Below are 25,097 nucleotides of genomic sequence, written 5' to 3'. Positions count from 1 at the left end.
ACAATGGAATATTACTCAGCCATTAAAAGAAATGAAATTGAGTTATTTACAGTGAGGTGGATGTACCTAGAGTCTGTCATACAGAGTGAAGTAACTCAGAAAGAGAAAAACAAATAACATATGCTAACACACATATATGGAATCTAAAAAAAAAAAAAAAAAAGATTCTGAAGAACCTAGGGGCAAGGACAGGAATAAAGACACAGACATAGAGAATGGACTTGAGGACTTGGGGAGGGGAAATGGTAAGCTGAGACAAAGTGAGAGAGTGGCATGGACATATATCTGCTACCAATTGTAAAATAGATAGCTAGTGGAAAACAGGTACATAGCACAGGGAGATCAGCTCAGTGCTTTGTGATCACCTAGAGCGGTGGGATAGGAGGGTGGGAGGGAGACTGAAGGGGGAGGAGATATGGGGAAATATGTATATGTATAACCGATTCACTTTGTTATAAAGCAGAAACTAACACACCATTGTGAAGCAATTATACTCCAATAAAGATGTTAAAAAAAAAACAAAAGAAAAACAAAGGTTTTTCAAATGGCTACTAAAATCAATATACCCTACATCCTTTGTCTCTCTTTTAAAATATTTGTTTAATTTTGCATGAATTCATAGAGTGGAGTAGTATAATTTTTAACTGTTATCTAATAGACTGTAAGGAAACTCTTTATAAAACAACTGTTTCCAGTATTTTGCCATTCTCATCAATCTGTCATCCATTAAACCAAAGATTGGGACTTAGTTTTGGCATTCTCTATTTTGTGCTCCTATTTCCATTTTCAGTATTTATTCAGAAATCATCAATTAGTTCTTCCAGCTTATAATTTTTATTAGAATATCTCCCAGAGTGTGGAGTGTCCATTTTTTTCTGGAGCAAAACACACTGAGGTACTTTGATTTTATTGGGATTGAAATTGGGACACCAAGAGATAGGGAACAATCAATGTGTTTCACAAACACATTATTCTCTTTCAACAGTAATTCTCAACAGTATTGAGGTATTTTCTGCATTGCTTCAGTCTTTTGTCTGATGATGAAGAATTTAATTTTTTTCCTTAGTTTTCTGAAAGTTCTTGAAGCTCAGAGCTGTCGTTTAACATTGACCAAGATGATGCTGGGGAAGGAGCTATTAAAAGGTTGACTTTCAAGTCTACAACCAAGTCCTTTTAGGGATCACTGGGCGGCAATTCTCAAAATTTAAGAGAATTTCAGACCATGTTATTTCTTGTACTGTGGCATCAGCTTGAAGCTTATAAGATGAACATTTACAAACTTCTTTTGAGAAGAAAAGATGCATATATTTCCAAATCTACAAATATTAAAAGGATCAAGCACAGCTGATCCCTAGAAAATGAACTTAAAGAAAAACTGATCTCTAGATGTTATCCATTAGGACAGATAGGGAAAGAACAGTGTGTGCTTGGCATACTTTGTTCAAAAACAATCATCACTGTGGTAAAGTAAAATTGACAATAAAACATAAGAATTGCATTTGACTTCAGAGATTACTTCAATATATTAGAAGGAAACAAACCTTATGATCTAAAAGAAACTATTTGTCTTTAAAAATAAGAAATATTCACCAACATATAAGGAGCTTGCTTTTAACAGACTTTGGCACCAGCATCATGTGTATTTAATAGTTTCAACCACAGAAATAAATATGGTTTTCTTTCTTGTGGAAGAAAATTTACTAGATTTAAGTTTAACAATTACATACAAGGCTGTTTCATACACCCAACCATTCATCACTATAGTGACAAGGTGTTATTACAGATTGACAGTAATTACTAAAATGGTGTCTTGAAATAAGAATGGGGAAGGAACGCCTATGGAGCTCTGAGAGATGGTACTTATGAGTTACACTGTTATTTTAGCAACACACTGTTCTAATCATTTCACCTGTTACTGAAGCCAGGGAGAAATGAGATGGCTGAAAGCAGAGGACCAGAGGATAACTGTCAGTAATCATGACTTACTAGTTCCATTTGTTCTGGTGAAAAGGAAAAATCAGTATATAGTGTCAGGACAGATCTGAGGTCCCATGGATTTTCCATACTAATTACCTTGATGTTAGAAAGATAATGTTTTACGAATGAAAGATTAGTAAAATTGAGCAGGAACCTGTGGGGCCCTCCCAGGTACAAAAACCTTTGTATGTCCCCCATTTTTTGTTTGCAGGAATAAAGCTGCAGCCTCCTACACTTTCCCTGAGTTCCAAAGGGCAGATTCAAACAGATACTAAATAGGGAGGAGAGGGAATGAAGAAACCAAGGAAAGGCAGTCAAGAACAATAGTTTTATCTGTGGTATCCTTTGCTGTGCAAAAGCTTTTATGTTTCATTAGGTCCTAATTGTTTACTTTTGTTTGTAGTTTCATTATTCTAGGCGGTGGATTGGAAAAGAACTTGCTGTGATTTATGTCAGAGAGCATTCTGCCTATACTTTCCTCTAAGAGTTTTATAGTGTTTGGCCTTACAGTGAGGTCTTTAATCTATTTTGAGTTTATTTTTGTGTATGGTGTTAGGGAGTGTTCTAATTTCATTCTTTTACATGTAGCTGTCCAGGTTTCCCAACACCACTTATTGAAGAGACTGTCTTTTCTCCATTGTTTATTCTTGCCTGCGTTGTCATAGATTAGGTGGCCATAGGTGGGTGGGTTTATCTCTGGACTTTCTATCCCACTCCATTGATCTATATTTCTGTTTTTGTGCCAGTACCATACTGTATTGATTACTGTAGCTTTGTAGTATAGTCTTAAGCCAGGGGGCCTGATTTCTCCAGCTCCATCCTTCTTTCTCAAGATTGATTTTTCTATTTGGGGTCTTTTGTGTTTCCATAGAAAGTGTAAATTTTTTAATTCTAATTCTGTGAAAAATGCCCTTGGTAATTTGATAGGGATTGATTACTTTGGGTAATATAGTCACTTTCATAATATTGATTCTTCCAATCCAAGAATGTGGTATACCTCTCCATCTGCTTGTGTCATCTTTGATTTCCTTCATCAGTATCTTATAGTTATCTGAGTACAGGTCTTTTGCCTCCTTAGGTAGGTTTATTCCTAGGTGTTTTATTCTTTTAGATGTGATGGTAAATGGAATTGTTTCCTCAATATCTCTTTCTGCTCTTTCACTGTTAGTGTATAGGAATGCAAGATATTTCTGTGTATTGATTTTGTATCCTGCACCTTTACCAAGACAACCCTCAGAATGGGAGAAAATATTTGCAAATGAAGCAACTGACAAGGGATTAATCTCCAAAATATACAAATAGCTCATGCAGTTCAATATCAAAAAATGAAATCACCCAATCAAAAAGAGGGCAGAAGACCTAAATAGAAATTTCTCCAGAAAAGACATACAGATGGCCAACAAACACATGAAAAGATGCTCAATAACACTAATTATTAGAGAAATGCAAATCAAAATTACAGTGAGGTATCACATCACACCAGTCAGAATGGTCATCATCAAAAATTCTACAAACAATAAATGCTATAGAGGGTGTGGAGAAAAGGGAACCCTCCTACACTGTTGGTGGGAATGTAAATTGTTACAACCACTGTGGAGAACAGTATGGAGTTTCCTTAAAAAAAACTAAAAATAGAGCTAACATATGACCTAGAAATCCCACTCCTAGGCATATATCCAGAGAAAGCCATAATTCAAAAGGATGCATGCACCCCAATGTTCATTGCAGCACTATTTACAACAGCCAGGACATGGAAGCAACCGAAATGTCCATTGACAGAGGAATGGATAAAGAAGATGTGGTACATATGTAGAATGGAATATTACTCAGCCATAAAAAGGAACAAAATAGTACCATTTGCAGATACATGGATGGACCTAGAGACTGTCATACAGACTGAAGTAAATCATAAAGAGAAAAAACAAATACCATATAATATCACTTATATGTGGAATCTAGAAAAATGGTAGAGATGAGCTTATCTGCAAAAGAGAAATAGAGTCACAGTTGTAGATAACAAACTTATGGTTACCAAGAGGGGAAGGGGGAGTGGGATGAATTGGGAGATTGGGATTGACATATATACACAACTATGTATAAAACAGATAACTAATGAGAACCCACTGTATAGCACAGGGAACTCAGTGCTCTGTGATGATCTAAATGGGAAGGAAATTGAAATAAGAGTGGATATATGTATACATACAAATGATTCACTTTGCTGTACAGCAAGAAACTAACACAACATTGCAAAGCAACTATACTCCAATAAAAATTAATAATAAAAAAAGGAAACAATAGTACAGTGAGAGGGCAGGGTCCCCATTCCTCTTGGGGGATGTGCATAGCAATCTGATACATATCACTGAGTTCTACAGGAGCTGGGACCCAGCGGAGGGTGGTAACTTTAGGCTGAGCCAAGAGTAGACCTCATAATGGTTGGAAGCAGAAGGCTGATGACTGAGATTCCTGGAACACAGCACTGTTACCTCCCCATCAACCAATCAGAGGAACATCACAGGCCCTGCAAAAGACCCCACCCCACCAAATTTACCTTTCAACACTCTTCCCTAAAGCCCATTGGGGAGTTTGGGTTTTTTGAGCATGAACTACCTATTCTCCCTGTTTGGCCCTTGCAATAAATAAACCTTTCTCTGCTCCAAACACCACATTTCGGTTTGTTTGGCCTCACTGTGCATTGGACACATGAACTTGGGTTTGAAAACATTAGGAAACTTGTGGACAAAGATTAAGTTTAACAATTGTATTAAGTACAAAGTTGATTCATAGATGCTCCCCTATTCTCTACACCTCCACCCACACTCTATACCATCCATTCTAAAGAGAAGCAGACCATACACAGAGATACACACATACAAAAATATGCCAGAGGCTGCCATAAGCTGTGGTTCCTTCATCCATGTTCCATTTATTTTTTTATACATGGAATATCATTGTTCTTACTTATTGAGTTAAAAAATGGAGGTACAAATTAGAGTTGCATAGTTTCACTTTCTGTCAGCTTTTTATATTTACCACAGCACATATGTTATTATATGTTTTATGATCTTCATAAGACCGACCCTAAGCTTACTTTTACTTACACTCTACAATTTAGAGGTAGTGTTTTCAGTTTCTATTTTCAGTTTCTCCAGGTGGATTACATATACAGGAAATGTTCCTAAAGGAGAGGTTTTCAAATTTCTCTTCATCACTTTTAATAATGGCTGTATATTCTTAAACAATATACATAGTAAAATATCTGGGTCCCCATGGCAAACGCATTGTCTATTTGCTTGGTCACAAGGAAAATGAGCAAGCTTTGCCTCAGGCCAAGTGCAGTGGGAGAAATTGCTCCCAGTCTCCCATTTCAGTGCTTTCTACTTCTCCCCAACCCCTGTGGTCCCTCATTAAGCTCCTTCTACACTCCACACTCTTGTGACTTTTTCTCTCCCTCTTCCCTGTAATTGCTGTAAGGGAACTGAAATGAAAAAGAAGACAGGATTCATTTTGTGTGTGGACATTTGCAGAAGAGCAGCATTTCACAGAACTCAGAGCCCAGAGGTACAGGTGGAAACACAGATTCAAAGCTGAACATGATCTGAGGAGTTAAATTATTAAAAAAATAATTGCCTCTCCTCCCTCAATGGAGAGAAAAATGATTTTCTAAATTATAGGAAAAATAGAAGAGAGAATTTTAGCATTGACTTTCCTTTTGTGAGGATTTGCACCTCAAAATGCAACAATCTCTTTAATATATGGGTCCACTTTCAGTACCTTTTAAATTAGTAGTTTCTTTAATTTGCCAGGTGTAAAATATCTTATCCTCATAATGACCCCACAATATGTTATTTTGGAGCCAATAAATAAAGTGGAAAATGATGACAAATACGTGCTGACTTTGAATCATGGACTCCAAGCAGATTCCTCTGAGTCACAGACGTTCCTTGGCTGCACATTTCCAACAAAAATTCCTTCTGGGCATTTCAAATATAAAATTTCTAAAGTGATTTTCACTACTCATGTTTCCTCCACCTTTTTCCCATTCTTCTCTTTATCTTTGAAACTCATTCAGAGGTCAGAATTGTCTGACTAGTTTTATCAAAAGCTGTTAAGAGTATTTCTTAAAGGATCAGTTTCTCATGAAGGCAAACAGTTACAACAACCCGTTAGGATTAATACAACTACTTTAAAGAATGTGCAGGACAGGCTAAGTAGAGCCCATAAATGGATATGAACGAAGAGAGGTGACAGAGAGACAAGCCCAGCAGGCCCCTCCCAGGGCTTTATCATTTAGATGTTATTCTTGGACATCAAGAGTTCTGAATGTTGAACTATATAATAGTTGATAATATCCCTCTTACTCAAATTCAGTATTGAATAGTTTTGTTCAACCATAACCTCAGATTTGTATATATATATACATATATATACATATGTATATACATATATATATACATATGTATATGTATATACATATGTATATATATATGTATATACATATGTATATATATATAATTTTTTTTTTTTTTGCGGTATATGGGCCTCTCACTGTTGTGGCCTCTCCCATTGCAGAGCACAGGCTCCGGACGCGCAGGCTCTGCGGCCATGGCTCACGGGCCCAGCCGCTCCACGGCATGTGGGATCTTCCCGGACAGGGGCACGCACCCGTGTCCCCTGCATCGGCAGGCGGACTCTCAACCACTGCACCACCAGGGAAGCCCTGTATATATTTTTTGAAGTTCAGAATTATTCCAGGAAGTTTAGAAGTAGATTTATTAATGTGTATATTAGTGTGAGATCATTTCATGAGAAGTCAGAGAAGAGACATGCACTTTCCTTCACAGCATTGAAGTACCTATAAATATTCCCGTAAATGTACTTTTGAAAGTTCATTCCGTGGAGGTGGGAGTAAGTAACTTGTTTACAAAAATCTTGCACACAACTTCATAAACTGAATCTGCATATGATCCAAATGGGGAATAAAGTCCTCCAAGAAAGTATTAAATTACAGTAAAGAACTTATTGTGGTGCATCTACTCTCTATTTGAAGACTGTCATTTCTCTAAAGTGCAGCCATAAACCAAATTATCTCGAACTGATGCTCCGAATGAGAAGCTGTGTGTATGTGCTTATGCCTAATAATGTCTTCCGCTCTGGGTGAAAACGTCCACCTGGGCAGGCTCATTTGCACCTCCCCCTCTTCATGTAAGTTAATTATGTAACAAGGATAAAACCTCGCAAGCTGTTTCGAGAATGTTTGTCTAAGTAAACGCCGCATCATATAAATTCCTACAGCCTTCTGATTTCCCGTTGTTGATGTGCTAAGGTAAATCCCGTTACTCAGATCTTTCAGTTTGTGCCATATTTAAAAAAAAAATGTATATCATATAACTACTCTTTGATGCTTTTGGCGAAATTTGCAGCTTCCCTTGTTTTCTGTTTTAAAATATGTCTTTGAATTGTAAAAATTGATGCACACGTATTACAAAATTTGCAAAATTCAGAATCTTACTGAGAATAAAATGTAAAACTCTTCACCCATAGATTGAAGGTATCTTCTCATTATCATGATCTGTCCAATCATGAACTTTTTCTGCCATTTTCTCTTTAATACTCCCTAATCCCCTTCTCTTCCTCTCCCTTCTTCTTTCATGTTCTCTCTCTTTTCTTTCATTTTTTTTTCTTTTTACATATCATTCTCTCACAGTCTTTTTCTTCCTTGTACATTCTTTAATTTTCTTTCTCAGTCTCATTCGTTGGTGTTCTCTCTCTCTGACTACACACACACACACACACACACCATTAACTCTTATATTGAAGAACTAAAATTGTCTTCAGAAAAGTCCTTACCATTTCTTTTTTGGGTTATATCTAGATATTTTAATTATTTTAGTTGCTATATTTAAAGGAATAATCCCCTCAGTTATGTCTTCTAACTGTATTTTCTGATATATATGAAAACTGATGTTTCTTAAACAATACTACCATAGTTCCTACTTTTATGTAATGCTCCTTCCAAAAGCTAAACTTAACAAAGGAAAACTGATGACAGTGAGCAAGTTTATTTATTCTCAATTTTAAAGGTAATGCTGCTAGCATGTCATCAGGATGAGGAGTATTTGTTGTTATTTGGGGGCATTTATATGTTCTCATGTTAAGGAAATAGCTTATATGATTAGTCTTTTGATCCATTCACTTGTTTGTTTTTTATAGCTGTGGATTTTGGATTTTATTCAATGTGTTTTAGCATTAACTAGTATCTTTGGAGATTTTTATTAGCTGTATGAAAAACATGTTCTCTTAATACAGGTCAAATATCATTTCAATATGGGTTTTAATTCTTTTAAAAATTCTGTAAAAGCAAATTTTATTCTTTATAGGATTTTGTATATATATATATATATATATTCCAAAGTTTTATTTTTCTTTTTCTTTTTCTAAATTTGTAGTGCTCTATCTTTATTTTTTAAAATCAGAATTGAAAGATCATCGCCCTTATAGACTTTTACTAAAAATACCATTATGAATAAATGACTGAAATACTAAATATGTCCTTTTAAATATGTTTGTGCATGGGTGTGTGTGTGTGTGTGTGTGTGTGTGTGTGAGAGAGAGAGAGAGAGAGAGAGAGAACACCAGCAAATGAGACTGGGAAAGAATATTAAAGAGTGTCCAGAAAAGAAGAATATTGTGAGAGAAAGATATGGAAAAAGAAAGATTTATTAATCTATAAAACATCCTAAACTACAAAAATTTTTTTAAAGATTCTAAACTATGATTTAAAATAAAAGAGAATTATTCATTAGACTACCATTTTGAGTTGGTACTCCTATAAATATTTGCCAATCTGAGATTCTCTGTCTAGATTAGACAAATTAAAGACACACAAACACACATACATCTAATGTATAATATGTTTAAAATAGACAATATTGCATTTGTGAGTAAATAATTGATTTACTTATAATTATCTTTATTTTTTTTAAATTTTGCATTCACCAAAGTTTGTTCTCTTTCCTTGATTTTTTTAAGTTGATACAATTTCCTTTGCTTCAATTTTTCTTTCTTAGTTTCAAACTTAAAATTATGTTTCTCTTCCCAACAATTGCAATCTCTTTAAAATGTGTCTAGCTGCAACTATATTTTCAATGCTACCCAAGACTCATCTCTGTATTAAAATTTGGGAAACTATCCACCATTTATGCCTTTAAATATTACCTCTTGCCCATTCTCTGTTCTCTCTTCCCATATAAATGAGAGAGTGTCCAAGATGAAAGCCACAGTCTTTTTTTTTTTTTTTAAATCTGATTTCAGAAAATGCATCCCATCATTTCTATGGTATTCTATTTTGTAAAAGTTAGTCAAATAAGTCTAGCCCACACCCAGGGATATGAATCTAGGACACAGATATTATTGGGGATTATTGTAGAGACTGCCTACCACAATAATTAAAGTATTTAATGATATTTGTTTATCTCTGAAATCTATGGTCCATTCACATATTGTCACATGTAATAAAATTGATTATTTGTAGTCTTATCTGTTCAAAATTTGTATATTGTTATTTTGTTTAGATTACAAAGTTTTACAGGTAGCAAGTAAATGCTATAGCATAAATCATTCCTATCATGTCTTTGTTTTTAACAGGTCTGATCTCTCAAAGGCTGAGGGAATTTTATTATCGTTGGCAAATATTAGATATTCACCAAGGCACACTCATATCACTAAAAGTATCTGATTTTCTTAATATGATATCATGTCTTTCACTTGTGGTAGAGTAATTTATTTAGATATTAACTTGAGTTCTGTTCATCAACTGCCCAGTCACAAAACCCCTGCCATTCTCAGAAAGAAACCAAGGCATAAAGCTGAAGCTGCTTGATAGGAACTTGTAGTTTTTGATGAAAGACGCAAGACATAATTTAGTTGAGTTTAATTAGTGCTCTATTTCTAGCACAGGGATGTACAAAGAATATACATAATAAGATTTGTTGGAATATTAAGTCAAAGGTAAATTTAAGGAAATAAATGAATGGAAAAGGTATAAAAACTCTCATGAGGGCCAGAAGACAGAGGGTGAGGTGACCACAGATGGAGTAAATGCACCTTGGACCTCGAGAGTGGAGCCTGAGGCTCTGAACAATGGCCATAGCAGCAATAACGTTGTTGTTCATTATAGTTAAAATCTAAGATCTTCACATACAATTGGGATAGAACACCCTCATATTGACTGAGATTTAAATTTTCATAAGATTATTCAGATGTAGGCATAATGTCATTTTTGTTTGGTTTATTTATATGTTTTAATTTTTACTATGACATTTTAGCTCTCCTGTGTTTCCAGTCCAAACATCACATATGTTACATAGATGGAGTTTTATCTAAAATTGCAATTATTTCAAAAAATTACAGAAAGATTACCCAATCAGTCATTAAATTTGGTATATTTGGAGACAAATGTTATGACCCTTAAAGACTTTTCCTAAAAAATGCTATTGTGAATTAATGTCTCAAATACTAAATATGCCCCTTTAAATATGTTTCAGTCTACCTTTTGCTAATTCTTAATTGTGGATGTAATAACTGCAAAGTTAAGGAGGATATCATGATAAGGTTCTGCTAACATGTCTGTGGAACTAATTTGGATTAAGAGAGTGTTGTAAGATTGTAAAAACTTAGGTGCTTGGACTAGTTCCCTGTTGTTGCTGCAACAGATTACCATCAATTTTGTGGTATCTTACAGTTCTGTGGGTTAGAAAACTTACTGGGCTAAAATCCAGGTGTTGGCAGGGATTTTTTCCATTTTGATGGCTCTAAGGGAGAAGCCCTTTCCTTGCCCTTTCTAGCTTCTAAATTTGGCCTTCATTCCAGACATATGGCCCTCCTCCTCCAAGTTCAAAGTCAACGGGGAAGGGTAGAGCCCCCCTCACAGGATGTCACTCTGACCTCTGCTTCTGTCCTCACATCTTTTCTGACTTGAACTCTTCGGCTTCCCTCTGCACTATTAAAAACCATTGTGATTACTTCGGGCCCATCAGGATAATCCATGAAATCTCCCTATTGTATTTTATTTCATTCCTTTTTATCAAAACATAGAGTTTTATTAGGGCAATGTGACATACTGGCGTAAAGCACTACACCATTTGACAGGGCACCCTTTCAAAAGTGAGCCCTGGCATACAGTTATGTAGCTTCCCCACTAATCCTTGTTACCTACGGCTACTAATTTAATCCTAACGATTGAGTAAAATTTTCTTTCTACAACACACTGTACACTCACTTCAGTTTAGCATAGCAGCTCTTCTAACTTCACGAATGGAGTCGTGTGCTTGGCTGACAGTAAGTACCTCAATATGCTGGTCTCACATCTGCTCTGTGACCATGGCACCAGATTCCCTGGACAGCTGGGGCCAAACCAACCCCACATCTGCCTGACAGAGTGTTCCCGGATGCCACATCACCCAGGGAGGGAGGACTGTTCCAAGTTGGAGGAGAGGCTAAAAGAAGTGGAACCCAACCTCTTCACCAGGGTGGCCTTAGCTCCTCCTCATAAGTGTGGCCTGCAGATCCTTGGGCTTTTCTGTCTGGTGGCCTCACCCATGGGCTGTACCTGGGCTGAGTGGGCTGCTGCAGGACAGGGACCTCCCAGTATCAGATCTGAGTAACAACATCCAAGGTAACTGTGCCCACACAACTCTAACCCCTTTGTATAAATTAACAGGTTTACTTCTCAAAATTACAAGATGAGTATTATTATTACCCTCCAGTTAGAATCACAGAGAGATTTCACTAATCTGTCAAACGTAGATCCAGGATGTGAATCCAGGTTGTTTGGTTCCAGGAGTTGCAAGCAAAGGGCTAGGGGATGGGATGGAGCTTCCTGGCCAGCAGACAAAGCCAAGGAACAGAGGCAACTTTGTCCATCCTAGAAGCAAGGCCACAACAGCCAGGCTCTGTCCCCTGGCTCCCTGGGCCAGACCAGGGTTCTGTGTTCCTGAGAGGCCAAGGCTTTCTCTCTCCCTGCTCCCCCAGGCTTCCCTGAGTGGATCTCTTTCTCCCAGCAGCACTGTTGCTCTGGACTTTATTCATTCCCTGGGTGACTCCTTCCTACTCCATTAAACTAGGCGGTCCTGACTCAACTGTTTCCCAGCTCCTTACCAGCCTTGAGAGTCATCAAGACCTGTAGTCTCCAAACAAGGAGTGCATCAGCTGCCTCTTCAGGGCAAGGGGGTTCCAAGTCCACCTATACCCTGCTCTTCTCCAGATAAAAATAAAGGATTAGAGTTACTGAACCAAACTTCAATCCGCTCACCCCTGCTCAGTAAAGCCTATCTCCTGACACCGGCTGTAGTGAAGGAAAGGGCAGCGTTTATTGCAGGGCACCAAGCAAGGAGTCCAGGCAGCTAATGCTCAAAAAGCCTTTCAGGAAAGGTTTCAGGAAAGCATTTAAAAAAATTTTTAATCTTAAAATTTTAAAAAAATGTATTATATATTGGCGTATAGTTAATTAACAGTGTTGTGTTAATTTCCGGTGTACAGCAAAGTGATTCAGCTATACATATACATGCATCTATACTTTTTTCAAATTCTTTTCCCATATAGGTTATTACAGAATATTGAGGAGAGTTCCCTGTGCTATGGGGTCACAGAGTATGTGATCAGTTCATGAACAATTCTCTGATTGGTTGATGGTGAGGTAACAGGGTGGTGTCACAGGGTTATTATCAATCCTCAGGCTCCAGGAGGCCTGGGGCTACATCCTCATGGTCATCAAGTAGTTATACTCTTCCATTTGGTGGGGGTCTTCACATCTGTAAAACAACTCAGGAAATGTGCTTCAGTTACTGTTATCTAGGTACTTCAGAGAAGAGCTAAAGCAGAGGATATGGGAAAGAGGTCTATTTCGGGAAAGCCCCTTAGGGTCCTGCTCTGTTATATTAGTGACCTCCTCTATCTTCACCTCCTAGCACCCATCCTACTGCAAAAGCAGCATTACACCCCCTGACAGCACCTGCCGGCCACTGCCCTGTCACCGTCCACTTTCCCCCAACTCCATATAAGGGACCCTCTCTCTGTTTCAGGCTGGGTGTCTGCATTTTGAGGCCCAGCTCCAGCTGCTCCACTTGCCAGGCCAGCTCCTGGACCAGCTGCTCTGCCTCTGATGGACTGGGGACAGTGACTGTGAAAAGGCACCGGGACCGCAGAGACCCCAATGCCCCATCCCACCCCCCTTCTTGCTGTAACTCTGCAAATCTGAGAGCACCAAATCTCCCTATTTTGAAGTCAGCTGATGAACAAACTTACTTCCTCTTGCCATTCAACCTAACATATTCACAGGTCCTGGGGATTAGGACATGGGCATGTTGGAAGGTGGGGGACATTATTCTGCCTACCGTAATGGTTTCAAGGTAACTTTAAGTTAGGAAGCATTAGTCACGTATTCCTGTTTAATGAAAATATGCATTTATCAACACTATTTATACTGCTTGAAAACTGCAGGTCTTCTAATAATGATGTAACTTAAAAAATGTGGAATAGTCTTTTAAGGAATACTTCTTAAGGCAAGACAGTACTGAGGAAATGTTACATGGCCTTTATTAGACTATTACGAAAAAGAGACAAAAAATGAATTTTGAATGTGTGTGTGTTTGTGGGTGTGAGTGTTTCTGGGTGTGTAGGTATGGTGTATAAGAGAGAGTACAGAGAAAGAGAGAGAGAACAAGAATGAAGGAGAATGGAAATATATTTGGCAAAAACATTTTTTTCATGAACTCATTTTCTGGTTAAGGTAATATTTGTTCCTTTGTAATCGCTCTGAAATTTATTTAGGAAATATTTGCTTAAACATGCAATTATTTACACCATTCTTTAATAGCCAATTTCCTTTTACTTAAAAGCCACGTTTGCAAATTTCTAACTAAGGATGACGACCGTGCTAAAATTATACGGCTCCCTTCTTTCTTGCTGCATTTTCTCTTTCCTGTCTGCAACACCATCACACTATTGCACTAAAACCAATCATTTTCCTTTCCAAAAGTATTTTCTTTCTAAAGAAAATCAACAGGAACTATTTTGTAGTCTCACTTGCCTATTCAAATTGGCTTACTGTGTTCCCTTTACATTAAGTTGGCTTACCTCTGCGTGTGTGTATGTGTGTACACTGTTACTGCACTTCTAACACTATTTTACAGGGCCCCAATTTAAAACAACACAATACTCCTTTACACTAATAATAGCATTCTTTCCTACTGAGAACTGATGGTTTAAACAGATTATAAAAAAATCATGATGTTGAACTTACTCATAAGAAACTCCATCCACATATTTGTTTTTAATATGACTTTTTTACCCCTTCACCATTCCTTTCCTCAGTTTCAGAAAGTTAGTCTATTATTCAGAGTCTCTGTTGAGCTGTAACAGGTGGTAATACTTCTCTGAACTTAACCTGACTAGACATGTTTAATCATTGCTTGCCCTTTGAGTATATATACCTCTACTTTTCATGCTGAGGGAGCTGAAATTCCTGTATCATTAATAAAGTCCCAGGGACACTATTAATCAATGTCATTTTGATTCATCCTCCTAATATACAGTCTATGAACTCCTATTTACTATTTTCACCCCAAATGCGTCAAGATTGAACATTTGCTACTGTAAAACCTTCTAGAGGTCAACCAAGTTAGCTCTAATTAATTGTGTTACAGCTTGCATTTTATACAATACTTACCACACTTATAACTATATATGAAATTTATTTTTATTAGTATCTTCCCTCCTCCTGAGACTGGGCCCATGAAAAGACTGTGTCTATATTGTTCAACCTTGTCCCCTGGCTTTTAGCCTCATGGCTGGAATAGAGCAAAGCTCAAAGCATTTTGAAGATTGAAAAAATGCAAGATGATTCCTTTGGATGCTTGGCATAGGATAGTTGGACATAGATATCATGAGAGTAGAGATGAATAACTCTTTTCATTGTTATTGTATATTTTCTAGACTCTGCTAACCAATATTTTCCAAAAATATATATGGAGAATGCATGTATAAACAGTGACCAAGTACAGAAGACCATAATTCTGTAGCTTGTCTTATATCAAAATCTTTTTAAATTCTCTTTGCTATTATCTAGCTTGGATTCCCTTCATGCCTAATGCTCTGTTAAGGTGTTATTTGCAAGGGTAAGGCAATGTATGAACTTCATGTCGGTATTTCAAAGTAAGTAAACAATAGATATCCACTAAATTGTTTTGAGCAAGAAAATATTAGCTAAACCTTATAGTTTTAGAAAAGTATAAAAGATTGTGTATTCTTGTCTCGATTTGTGATTCCCTCCAGTGCCTACCTGCTTTCATGGATCCACATGTTGTTTACCTGCATGAGCATGTTAAGCTTGAACCCAGATATGGGTCCTAACAGCCCCTCTAACTGTTCAGAATGGAGTGTCAATAAGTCATAACTGATTTTTTCTATTATTTATCATTATAAAGGTGACATATACAGTTATTCTTGTGGACATAGTATGGATTTTATAAATATTATTAACTAAGTGTGGGGAAGGACTGACTTTTTTCAAATATTTTTGAGCTGAGTTTATTCTGTAAGCAGTAGATATGTCACAGGCTTTTTTGTTTGTTTGTTTGTTTGTTTTTAGCTCTATGCTAAAGATATTGAAATACCCATTTGGAGATCATATGCAATATTTACCATTATAAATCCATATTTAAGATTTAAACTATGGCTTCTATAGTATTTGATAACTGATGTTTGCCCTTCAAAAATGCCACAATCACGACAATGCTCTTTAAAATATATATTTTCATTTATCTATATCTATATAGTTATATCTATATCTATACATGTGTCTCATGAATGTGTGTGTGTGTGTGTGTGTTTGTAACCTTAATTCTCATGACTTTTGATAAGGACAAAAACAAATAAATGAGGCTTTTTTTGTGTGTGTGTGTGGTACGTGGGCCTCTCACTGTTGTGGCCTCTCCTGTTGCAGAGCACAGACTCAGTGTCCATGGCTCGCAGGCCCAGCCGCTCCGCGGCACGTGGCATCCTCCCGGACCGGGGCACGAACCCGTGTCCCCTGCATCGGCAGGGGGACTCCCAACCACCGCGCCACCAGGGAAGCCCAGTGAGGCTGTTTTTAAAGATAAAGAATCTGAAGTAGAGAATAGACTTTCCATAGAAAGTCAGGAGAAAATGTACTGCTGTTTCCTACAACAGGTTTTAAATTTTGACTAACAAAATACACATGAATGCTCTCACAAGCAGGCGCGCACACACACACACACACACACACACACACACACGACTGTTAATTTGATTTGGTTTGAAGTAAACTAGGTCTAAATTTTTAATAGATTAAGAAACTGACCTTCAGGAAATATGGGTAACAGTGATTTATTACACACTGCTTGTTATACAATCCAAAAATATGGTTAAAATTTTCATGATGGCTTAAGCACCTCTCTAAAAATAAAATTGTCCTCTCAAAATTTTTCCCAAATTCTATAGGGCCCCTTTGAGGTATATGTAAAGGGGAATGTGTGTTGAGAGGAGTAAATATTGGAACTTCAACCTTTATTTTTAAAATTTTCTGTGTAGGTTATTCAGTAGGAAATAAGTAAATTTTAATAAGTAATGATCAAATGCTGGTGGTTACTCTTAATGTTTCTATTATTAAGGCTGTAGTATCCAAGAAGATAGAATCCACTGGTATTCATAATGTGTGTGTCATTTATTATATAATGCCTTATAATGTATTCTTGAGTTGGTTTATACCATACCATTATAAAATTGGGCCAATCCATTTGAGTCTATAGTGTCTTCCTCCAAAATGGATCATGACATTATTAAATCTGTGGTGAAGCCTACAAGGTGGAATTGTGCATATGTGTGCGTGTGATATATTGATTTTTATGTGTGTGTGTGTGTGTATATATATATATACACACATAGTATCTGTATATAACCTACATAGAACTACATAGATGTTACGTATATATATTGAACTTTATATTTTTAGTGTACACATCCCTTCTCACCTGCACACATAATCTCTAAGTGCATTTAGTGTATACAGATTCAAGAGGAAGTGGTTTCAATATTCCTTTAGCTTGATAGAATCTTTGTTCTGGGAAACAAATAAAAATAGCCATCATTAATGCAGTTTCAATATAAATACCTTCTTTAAAAGTAGAGATATTCAGGTATTCAGGTATGATTCGTTATATGCAATTTCAATATGAATATCTTCTTTAAAAATATAGATATTCAGGTATAAATATGACTAGGTATGGACATCAGAGATATTCAGATATACATTCATTGTGGGTGGTAATTTTTTTATTATCTTAGGTAAATTATGGGCTAAGGTAAAATATGGTTACAACTTTTCAGACTAAATTATTTTTGATGAAAATGTATTTTATTTCTAGCTAAGGGGATAAGACATGTGAAGGGAACATCTATGATTTTGTGTCATATCATGTATCTCTGAAGGGACCCTAAATTCTAAATTGGAATGAATTATTTTTGTTAAAGTCTCTGTACACGGCTGCTTCAAGAGAAGACTACATAGTTTGAAAGAGCGGAACTAATGGTCATGACCCTATCTATATAAGAAACTCTGATTTACTTTTGTGCCAAGAAGATCAGTATATTTTTAAAATAGCATCCTCACAGTGTTATTTATCTAAGTAGTTAATGCTCATATCCTATAATTCTAATGATGTATGTTTGTCTATTTTCTTATCTGTTTATCTTAATCCACTCTTATTAAGCCATAATATCAGAGAGCAGATTCTGGAGCTTCAGTTTTTACTCTAGGTCAACTCTTCTGAATGTCCAGAAACTCAACTTGTTTGTGGGGAGATGCTTAAAATACCCTGAACCATTTTGTTGGGGAGTTTTTGATGGAAGGCAATTTAGGCATAGATAGAGAAGGTGAATTTTTCCTATAAGATTCACAGGAATCAAGCAGGTGACAATCAAATGTCCATGTCAAGAAGAACTGCACATCTGTGTGGGCTGTGTGTGGTATTCACAGAAGTGAAAATGAGTGAATTTATAGTATTTCTTCTATTTCCCACTACTGGATATGCTCCAGATGGTGTTTAATAGTCTGCCAATTCTGACTGTTTCTTTTCTGTCTTACTCCCATCACATGCTTCTCCAATGCACCCAGCCACTCCCTTCCCCTTCACTTTTCTTCAGGGGGTGTCTCTTATTCAGCTTTAATGAGGGGGATACAGAGGATTATATTTCTCTTATTCTTCACTCTTTCTAGTTCTATTGTTAAGTTCTAATCTCTTTTCACAGCATCCCTCAGGATTTCCTTTAAATTTCTGCTAGATTCAATTATATCAATTGTTGACTCTCTTTATATCCTAATAAATTAATATTTTAATTATTCTAGAGACTACATTTGTGCACCTCAATCGTTAAGAGAAAATTATATCTCAGAGATAAGGAAAGGAAAATCCCAAAGATTATTTCTAGTTACATTACTAATAAGTTATATGTAAATTCTACATGGATTTCTAATTAAATAATCATACTACATGCATGTGATAAGATTATTCCAGAGTAGACTTGAAGTAAAATATCTTACATAGGTTAAATGTTTAATTATAAGATAACCTATTTAAGTGCTTTCTGGCTTATCTATATATTATCTTATGTGATTAATATTTATTAAAGACCGGATATGCTAAGTCTTATGGATACAGTAATAAAAACAGACAATAGAGGGGTCTGTTCCCATGAAGCTTACTTTTTAGTGGAGGAGATTTAAAAATAGGTAAACAAAGATTATGAGTAACTTTAGATAGAGATAAGTATAATAAAGGAAATAAAAATAGCTAGTAGAGGATGGATAGAGGGAGGATAATTTGTATTATGTGGTCAAGGAATCTCTGCTAAGGCAAATCTAAAGCTAGAAATTGAATGCAAGAGAAAGTGAAAAAATTCTTATCCAAGCAAGGTAAATAATAACTAAAAACTCACTTTTTTCACCATAAAAGTGAGTTTAGTCTGTGTATTAGTTTGCTAGAGCTTCCATAATAAAGTACCACTAACTAGGTGGCTTAAATAATAGAAATTTATTGTTTAATAGTTCTGGAAGCTAGAAGTCTGAGAACAAAGTGTTGGTAGGGTTGATTCCTTCTGGGAGCTGTGAGGAATAATCAATTCCATCACCCTACTCTAGCTTTGGTGGTTTGTTAGTAATCCTTTGTGTTCCTTGGCTTATAGAAGCTTCACTCTGATTTAGGCCTTTATCTTCACATGTCATTCTCCCTTTGTGTGTCTCTATGTCCAAATTTCCCCTTTTTATAGGACACCAGCTATCTTGGATTGGGAGCCCAGCTTATTTCACTAAGACCTCACCTTAACTTAAGTAATTATATCTACAACAATCCTATTTCCAAATAAGCTCATATTCTAGGTCTTGGGACTTCAGCATATGAATTTTGGGTGGACATAATTCAATCCATAACAGATTTATGAAGTCAATTTTTGCTGTAAAACAAACTTCCCAACACTTAGCTGCTTTAAACAACAAATATTTATTTCATAACAATTTTCCTTGTTGGCAGTTAGGGCCAGAATCAGTTGATGGCTTAGCTAGGTTCAATCATGCATTTGTGTTCAGCTGATGGTTAATGAAGCAGCTGTGTTTCCAGAGGTTGGCTGACTGTTGGTTGAGGTGGCAGGTACAACTAGGCTGTGTATCTCTCATCATCCAGCAGGGTAGCTGTGTTGTTCACATTTTGGCAACAGGTTCCAAGAGCAAAAAATAAAAATACCCAATACGAAAACGTTTTCCAAACCTCTGCTTGCTTCAGGTGTGCTACTAGCTCTTTGGCCAAAGTAAGTCATACCCAGATTCAATGCATATAGAAACAGATTCCATCTCATGGGGAGGGAATCTGCAACATCATATTACAAAGGCTTGGATGTGAGCACATAACAAATTTGTGGCCCTTTTTATAGTTTTCTATAGCTTGTCTGAGGACCAGATATAAGATCTGTCTGAATATCTGTATGTTTTAATTAAATCATTTAATTGGATAATTTAAAAAGAAGTTCAATATTTTTACTGTGTACATGAATAAAAGTGAAAACAGAAATGGTAACAAAAGCCCAGAAGTAATTTTCCCGTCTTTGTTCCCATAACCTCTTCTCTTATACCCATGGTAGATGGCCTTCATAATCTGGGCATTTTCTCCATGCAATGCACATGATTTATTGCATGGTATCATGATACCATTGCATGGTATCACCACTTTTTCCAGCCTAAAGGGTTAGGATTCTAATTCTCAGTACCATAAGAGAATTATAGATGCAATCAGTATATGGCTTTTCAGACCTACCTGCTCATGTCTTGAACAGGTTTTTGATATTTATCATGCTCCTCTTCTAACCTCAATTCATTAACACTAAAGAACCTTCTTCTAAATTTGTCCCTTACCTTCAAGGCTATTATCACATTAAGAGTTGAGGTTTACATTTAATGAGCTTAGTTTTTCTATTGAACTAAGAACTATTCTAAGTTCTCCTATATCATATTTAATAGGCTAGTTCTTAGTTTAAAGAAGAGGATTCAAGTTCCTTTTCCATGTAGTGAAACTTTTCTGTATATTGATGACCCAGTATCTATTGCCTACTATTTTGAAAAGAGTACCCTGATTTCCTTCTAAGGAATTATCTCTTTCCCTTTGAGTAGAGTATTTGTGCCTTTACGTAGACAAGGGGTGAGGGAACTACATTAGATCAATCTGACTCATTCTCCTGGGATTTTCCTTGAGACACATGATTCAATGATGAAGCAAATAAAACAGAAGTTCATTACTTGTGGTTGAGGCTCCCTAGTGGGATTGTTGAGTAATTTTTTTATGCACAGCCCTTTGAAGGGCCTGGTGTTGCTTTTTGCTAATCCTGGCTCTCCATTCTTTCTTTCAACTCTGTAAAATACCTGGGATTTTTCTATCTAAGTTTTTTTCCAAACAAGTTAAGCGGAGTAAATTTCCATTGCTTGCAGCTAAAAACTTTACCTCGTATACTCTTATAAACTAAATGATGAGAGTTTATTTATTAGAAAATTTTGATATATATGAAATTCTACTTGTGTCATGTTGAAAATTTATATTTATTTTTAAAATTAATGAATTTTAGTTTGGCCTTGTTGAGTCTTCGTTGCTGCATGCGAGCTTTCTCTAGTTGCGGCAGGTGGGGGCCACACTTTGTTGTGGTGCACAGGCTTCTCATCGTGGTGGCTTCTTTTGTTGTGGAGCACAGGCTCTAGACGCGTGGACTTCAGCAGCTGTGGCCCACGAGCTCTAGAGTGCAGGCACAGTAGTTATGGTGCACGGGCTTAGTTGCTCCACCACATGTGGGATCTTCCCTGACCAGGGTTCGAACCTGTGTCCCCTCCATTGGCAGGTGGATGTTCAACCACTGCACCACCAGGGAAGCCCACAAAATTGTATTTAAATAATGATTAATTTTGAGTGAAAACATAATCATTATATAAAATATAAACATTGTTGGACCTTGTTTCTATTTCCAGTCAGATGAAAAACATACTGAATTGTCTGAAAGTTTTAATTATCATGATTAGAAATTTCCATAAGGATGTAAAATATAATTTACAACTCATTATTCCTATTTCCTGGATGGGCACATTGTCTATATTGTATAATCTCTATACAAATGTAAACTAAGATCAAAGGGAATTAGTTTATACTATGTGATTTAATCTTTACAGTAATGCTTTGACATAAATAATCAAAATAAATAACATATATGTAGCATATTATAATTTACACAGAACATTCCTTATTTTTTGATTTGATACTAACTTCCTCCTTGCTCCTCCCTTTGCAATGCATGCACTGGTAAAATTTATTTTACTTGAAATTACCCATAAAGCGTGTGTGGTTCCATCTTCCTATGTTTTTGCTCATGAGGTTTACTGTGACATAAATATTCATCACTGTTCTGTTCAGCACGAAATTTCAGTTCATCCTTTAAGAACTTGTTCAGGCAGAAGTGGATTACCATACCATTTTTCCAATATTTATTGGGGGTGCAAATCTAGTGAAACACCTCTTAGTTATTTCAGGTTAAAGATAAGGTATAATTTCTATTTTGTATTACATCTGGTAGATTTTAAGTCATTAGCCAATAATTTCAAGTAATCCAAGCTTCAGTTCCTGAGTTCACTTTCAGAGTTTTGTTCTGTAAACTTTATTTTTGATACTGTTAATTTATTGCTTCTTAGTGTATGTTCCCTTAGGATTTTCACCTCTATTTTAGCACAGATCAGACATTATTGTAAATATTTATTGATTTACATCTCATGTCCAGTAGACTAAATTTTCTAAAGAACAAAGGTCTCAAAAAGTACTAAAAGCAGAAAGTGCAAAATTTGTTGCTTACATGCTTGCTTCTATAAATCATGTACAGTATATATTTATAAAGAATTGAGGAATGTCAGGAATTATATTTGAAAAGTGTAGCTTGGAAATTTGGAGTAAAATTCAGAACGTTGACTGTCAATTTCATACAACTTAAAGGGAGTACATTCCAAATAGCCATGCTGTAAAACATATAAAATAAAATTTTATATTTTATAAAATATAAAATCTATGTATAAAATGCATGTAAAATGTAGATTTAGTGAATACAGATTTTCAATTGACCTCTGAGCCATGTACTATTTCATATCTAATTTGGAATAATTTATAATACATAAAAACCTGATATTAATGCCCAACTCAGGCAGATCTGTAGTTTTTTCCAATAAATTAAATATAAGACTATATTTTAAGGTTATTATATATCTAAAAGCCCCAATGGTTCAAAGTTCTCCAGTGGCCATAGATCTGTATCAGATCACTGATTATCAACTATATTAACAATATACATAATCTCAGCCAATATTTTATGTATTGTAAAAAGGAGCACTCATTTTTTTCTTAAGGTAGAAAAGGATTTATGCATCATTCAAATATCAAATGATTTTCATGTCTATTGAACCTAAAATATCACCTAACATTATTGAATAAGAGGAAATTATACAAATTAGAAAATTAAAAATCAATTTCTCATTGCTTTAAAAATTTCTCTCGTTTCACTTCAGTGTTTTCCTCCCATCTCCTCTGTTTAGTAATTGAAAAAAATATATTTTATATTGCATATCCCAATACCTAAGTGGATATTATAATGTTTTGATTATAATATTACATTATGAGATTATATTGTGAAATTTCCAAAAATATGTACCAGAGTCTTAGTCATGTATGTATACATGGTATTCCAAATAATTACTGAATCATATTGCAAATCAAGCACTATTTATACAATTGTAGACATAAGAATCCCTGGTATTGAAGGGAAGGGAGAGACATGTAGTAAGAGTCAATTTGAACTTGGGTTGAGCCTCAGCCAGCTGGAGGCAATAGGAAACCCAAACTGGGAAAAAACAGCCTGGCTTCATTCCCTGCTTTGGTTACCCTTTGGCCAAACACAATCAGAAACTAACTAGAAGACAACACAGTACATACAAGTCAGACAACTTGGGCAAAAACCAGAATGAAGAAGGGGGAGAGAGTGAGGTAAGGTAGGTCAAGAGCGGAAAATGTAAGGTATTCTGCACTATGGTCTCTAAGTGTCTACTGAATTAAAGATGGAAGAAGGAGGAGATTTGCAGGTCAACAGCTGTCTGCTAAGCAGTGGTAGAAGCAATGCCACTTATCTTCCTTAAATCAAAAGCCATAGTCTTCCCCAAAATCAATATGTCAAAGTGTGTTTTTCTCTTTCTTTCTTCCTGTCTTTCTTTTTGTTTTGTTCTTTTTTTTCCGTTTTTTTTTTTTTTTTTTCCAGTAAGCCTGTGATTGGGACGGGTACTCCTCATTACTCAGGTTCCTAAAGCCATCAAGGAGCTTGTCACTCACTTATTGACCTTCTCTAACACTCACCAGCCAAAGATTAGCCAGTTTAAAATCAGCCTAAAGCAAGAATTTTTCTCAAAGCTAAGTACAATATTAATAATACTTAGAAGACTGGGCCACTTGTCCATGTGGTTAAATGCACCTTAGTATCTGGTCAAAGTGGTCAATTCATTAGACCTAAATTCTATTGTATGGGCCATGCCAGAGGGAGCACTCTTTTCAATTTGTCTGAAGATACAATTCCTTTCCTCTCATAATAATAAAAATATTTTTTAGTATGCAAGAAGGTATAAATAACAGGCCAGCAGAGGTCTTTCCAGGAGATATTCAGGAATGAGTGAAAATTCTGTAAGGAAAGCCAAAAACAGCCTGGACAAAATTTCACCTGTTATAATGGTGGAGAAATATGTGGATTTACAATGTCTGAAGGCTGCAAGACAGAGAAACTAAGTTCTCAATTGTGAATGGAGCCCTTACTTATGTTACCTAACATCTCCAGCAGACAAATACGACACCTTAAAAAAATTACATCAGTTCCTGACATTAAAGATAAGAGAAACTATAATATAAAAAAATGAAAATATTTCCTACCTAAGTCTAAGTCCCTCACCTTAAGGCCAAACAAAAGGAAATGAGGGCAATGAAATGAGACTCTGATGGAGTCAGGTTATTACTTCCTCCAAAGCTTTATAATCAAAAAACGCATCTACACAGATATAAAAAAAAAAAAAGTCAGTCAGCCATATATTCAGAAAGATAGAGCACAACTGTTTTATTTGAGATATCCTTAATGATGTGGAAAACTATGAGCTCAAGCTTTTCTGATTTCTGTTTAGTATTAATTTGTTCTAATGTGTTCCTTTTTGGTAATCTGTAGATGAGTTTATTTTATGCTTAGATCTCCTATAATATATGGTTCACATGTTTATTTGTAAACTGTATTTTGTTTTTCACTTAATCAAAAGAAGATTAATAGAACATAATATATAAGATACCTGAAGACATTAAACCCACACTTCTGCTTTCTAAGCCTTATTTTCAGTACACTAATTTGAAAAAATAAATCTTTCCCAATAACTAAAAGTTATTTTGCAATCATTTCTCACTTAAATTATTATTTAATCATATGCTGACATTTAAGGAATTTTATATTGA

The sequence above is a fragment of the Delphinapterus leucas genome, chromosome 3, assembly GCF_059928025.1.
Source record: "Delphinapterus leucas isolate spDelLeu-1000000601 "Yukka" chromosome 3, BTC_Dleu_Yukka2, whole genome shotgun sequence".
In the NCBI taxonomy this organism is placed as follows: domain Eukaryota; kingdom Metazoa; phylum Chordata; class Mammalia; order Artiodactyla; family Monodontidae; genus Delphinapterus; species Delphinapterus leucas.
Note: the sequence above shows the minus strand (reverse complement) of the source record.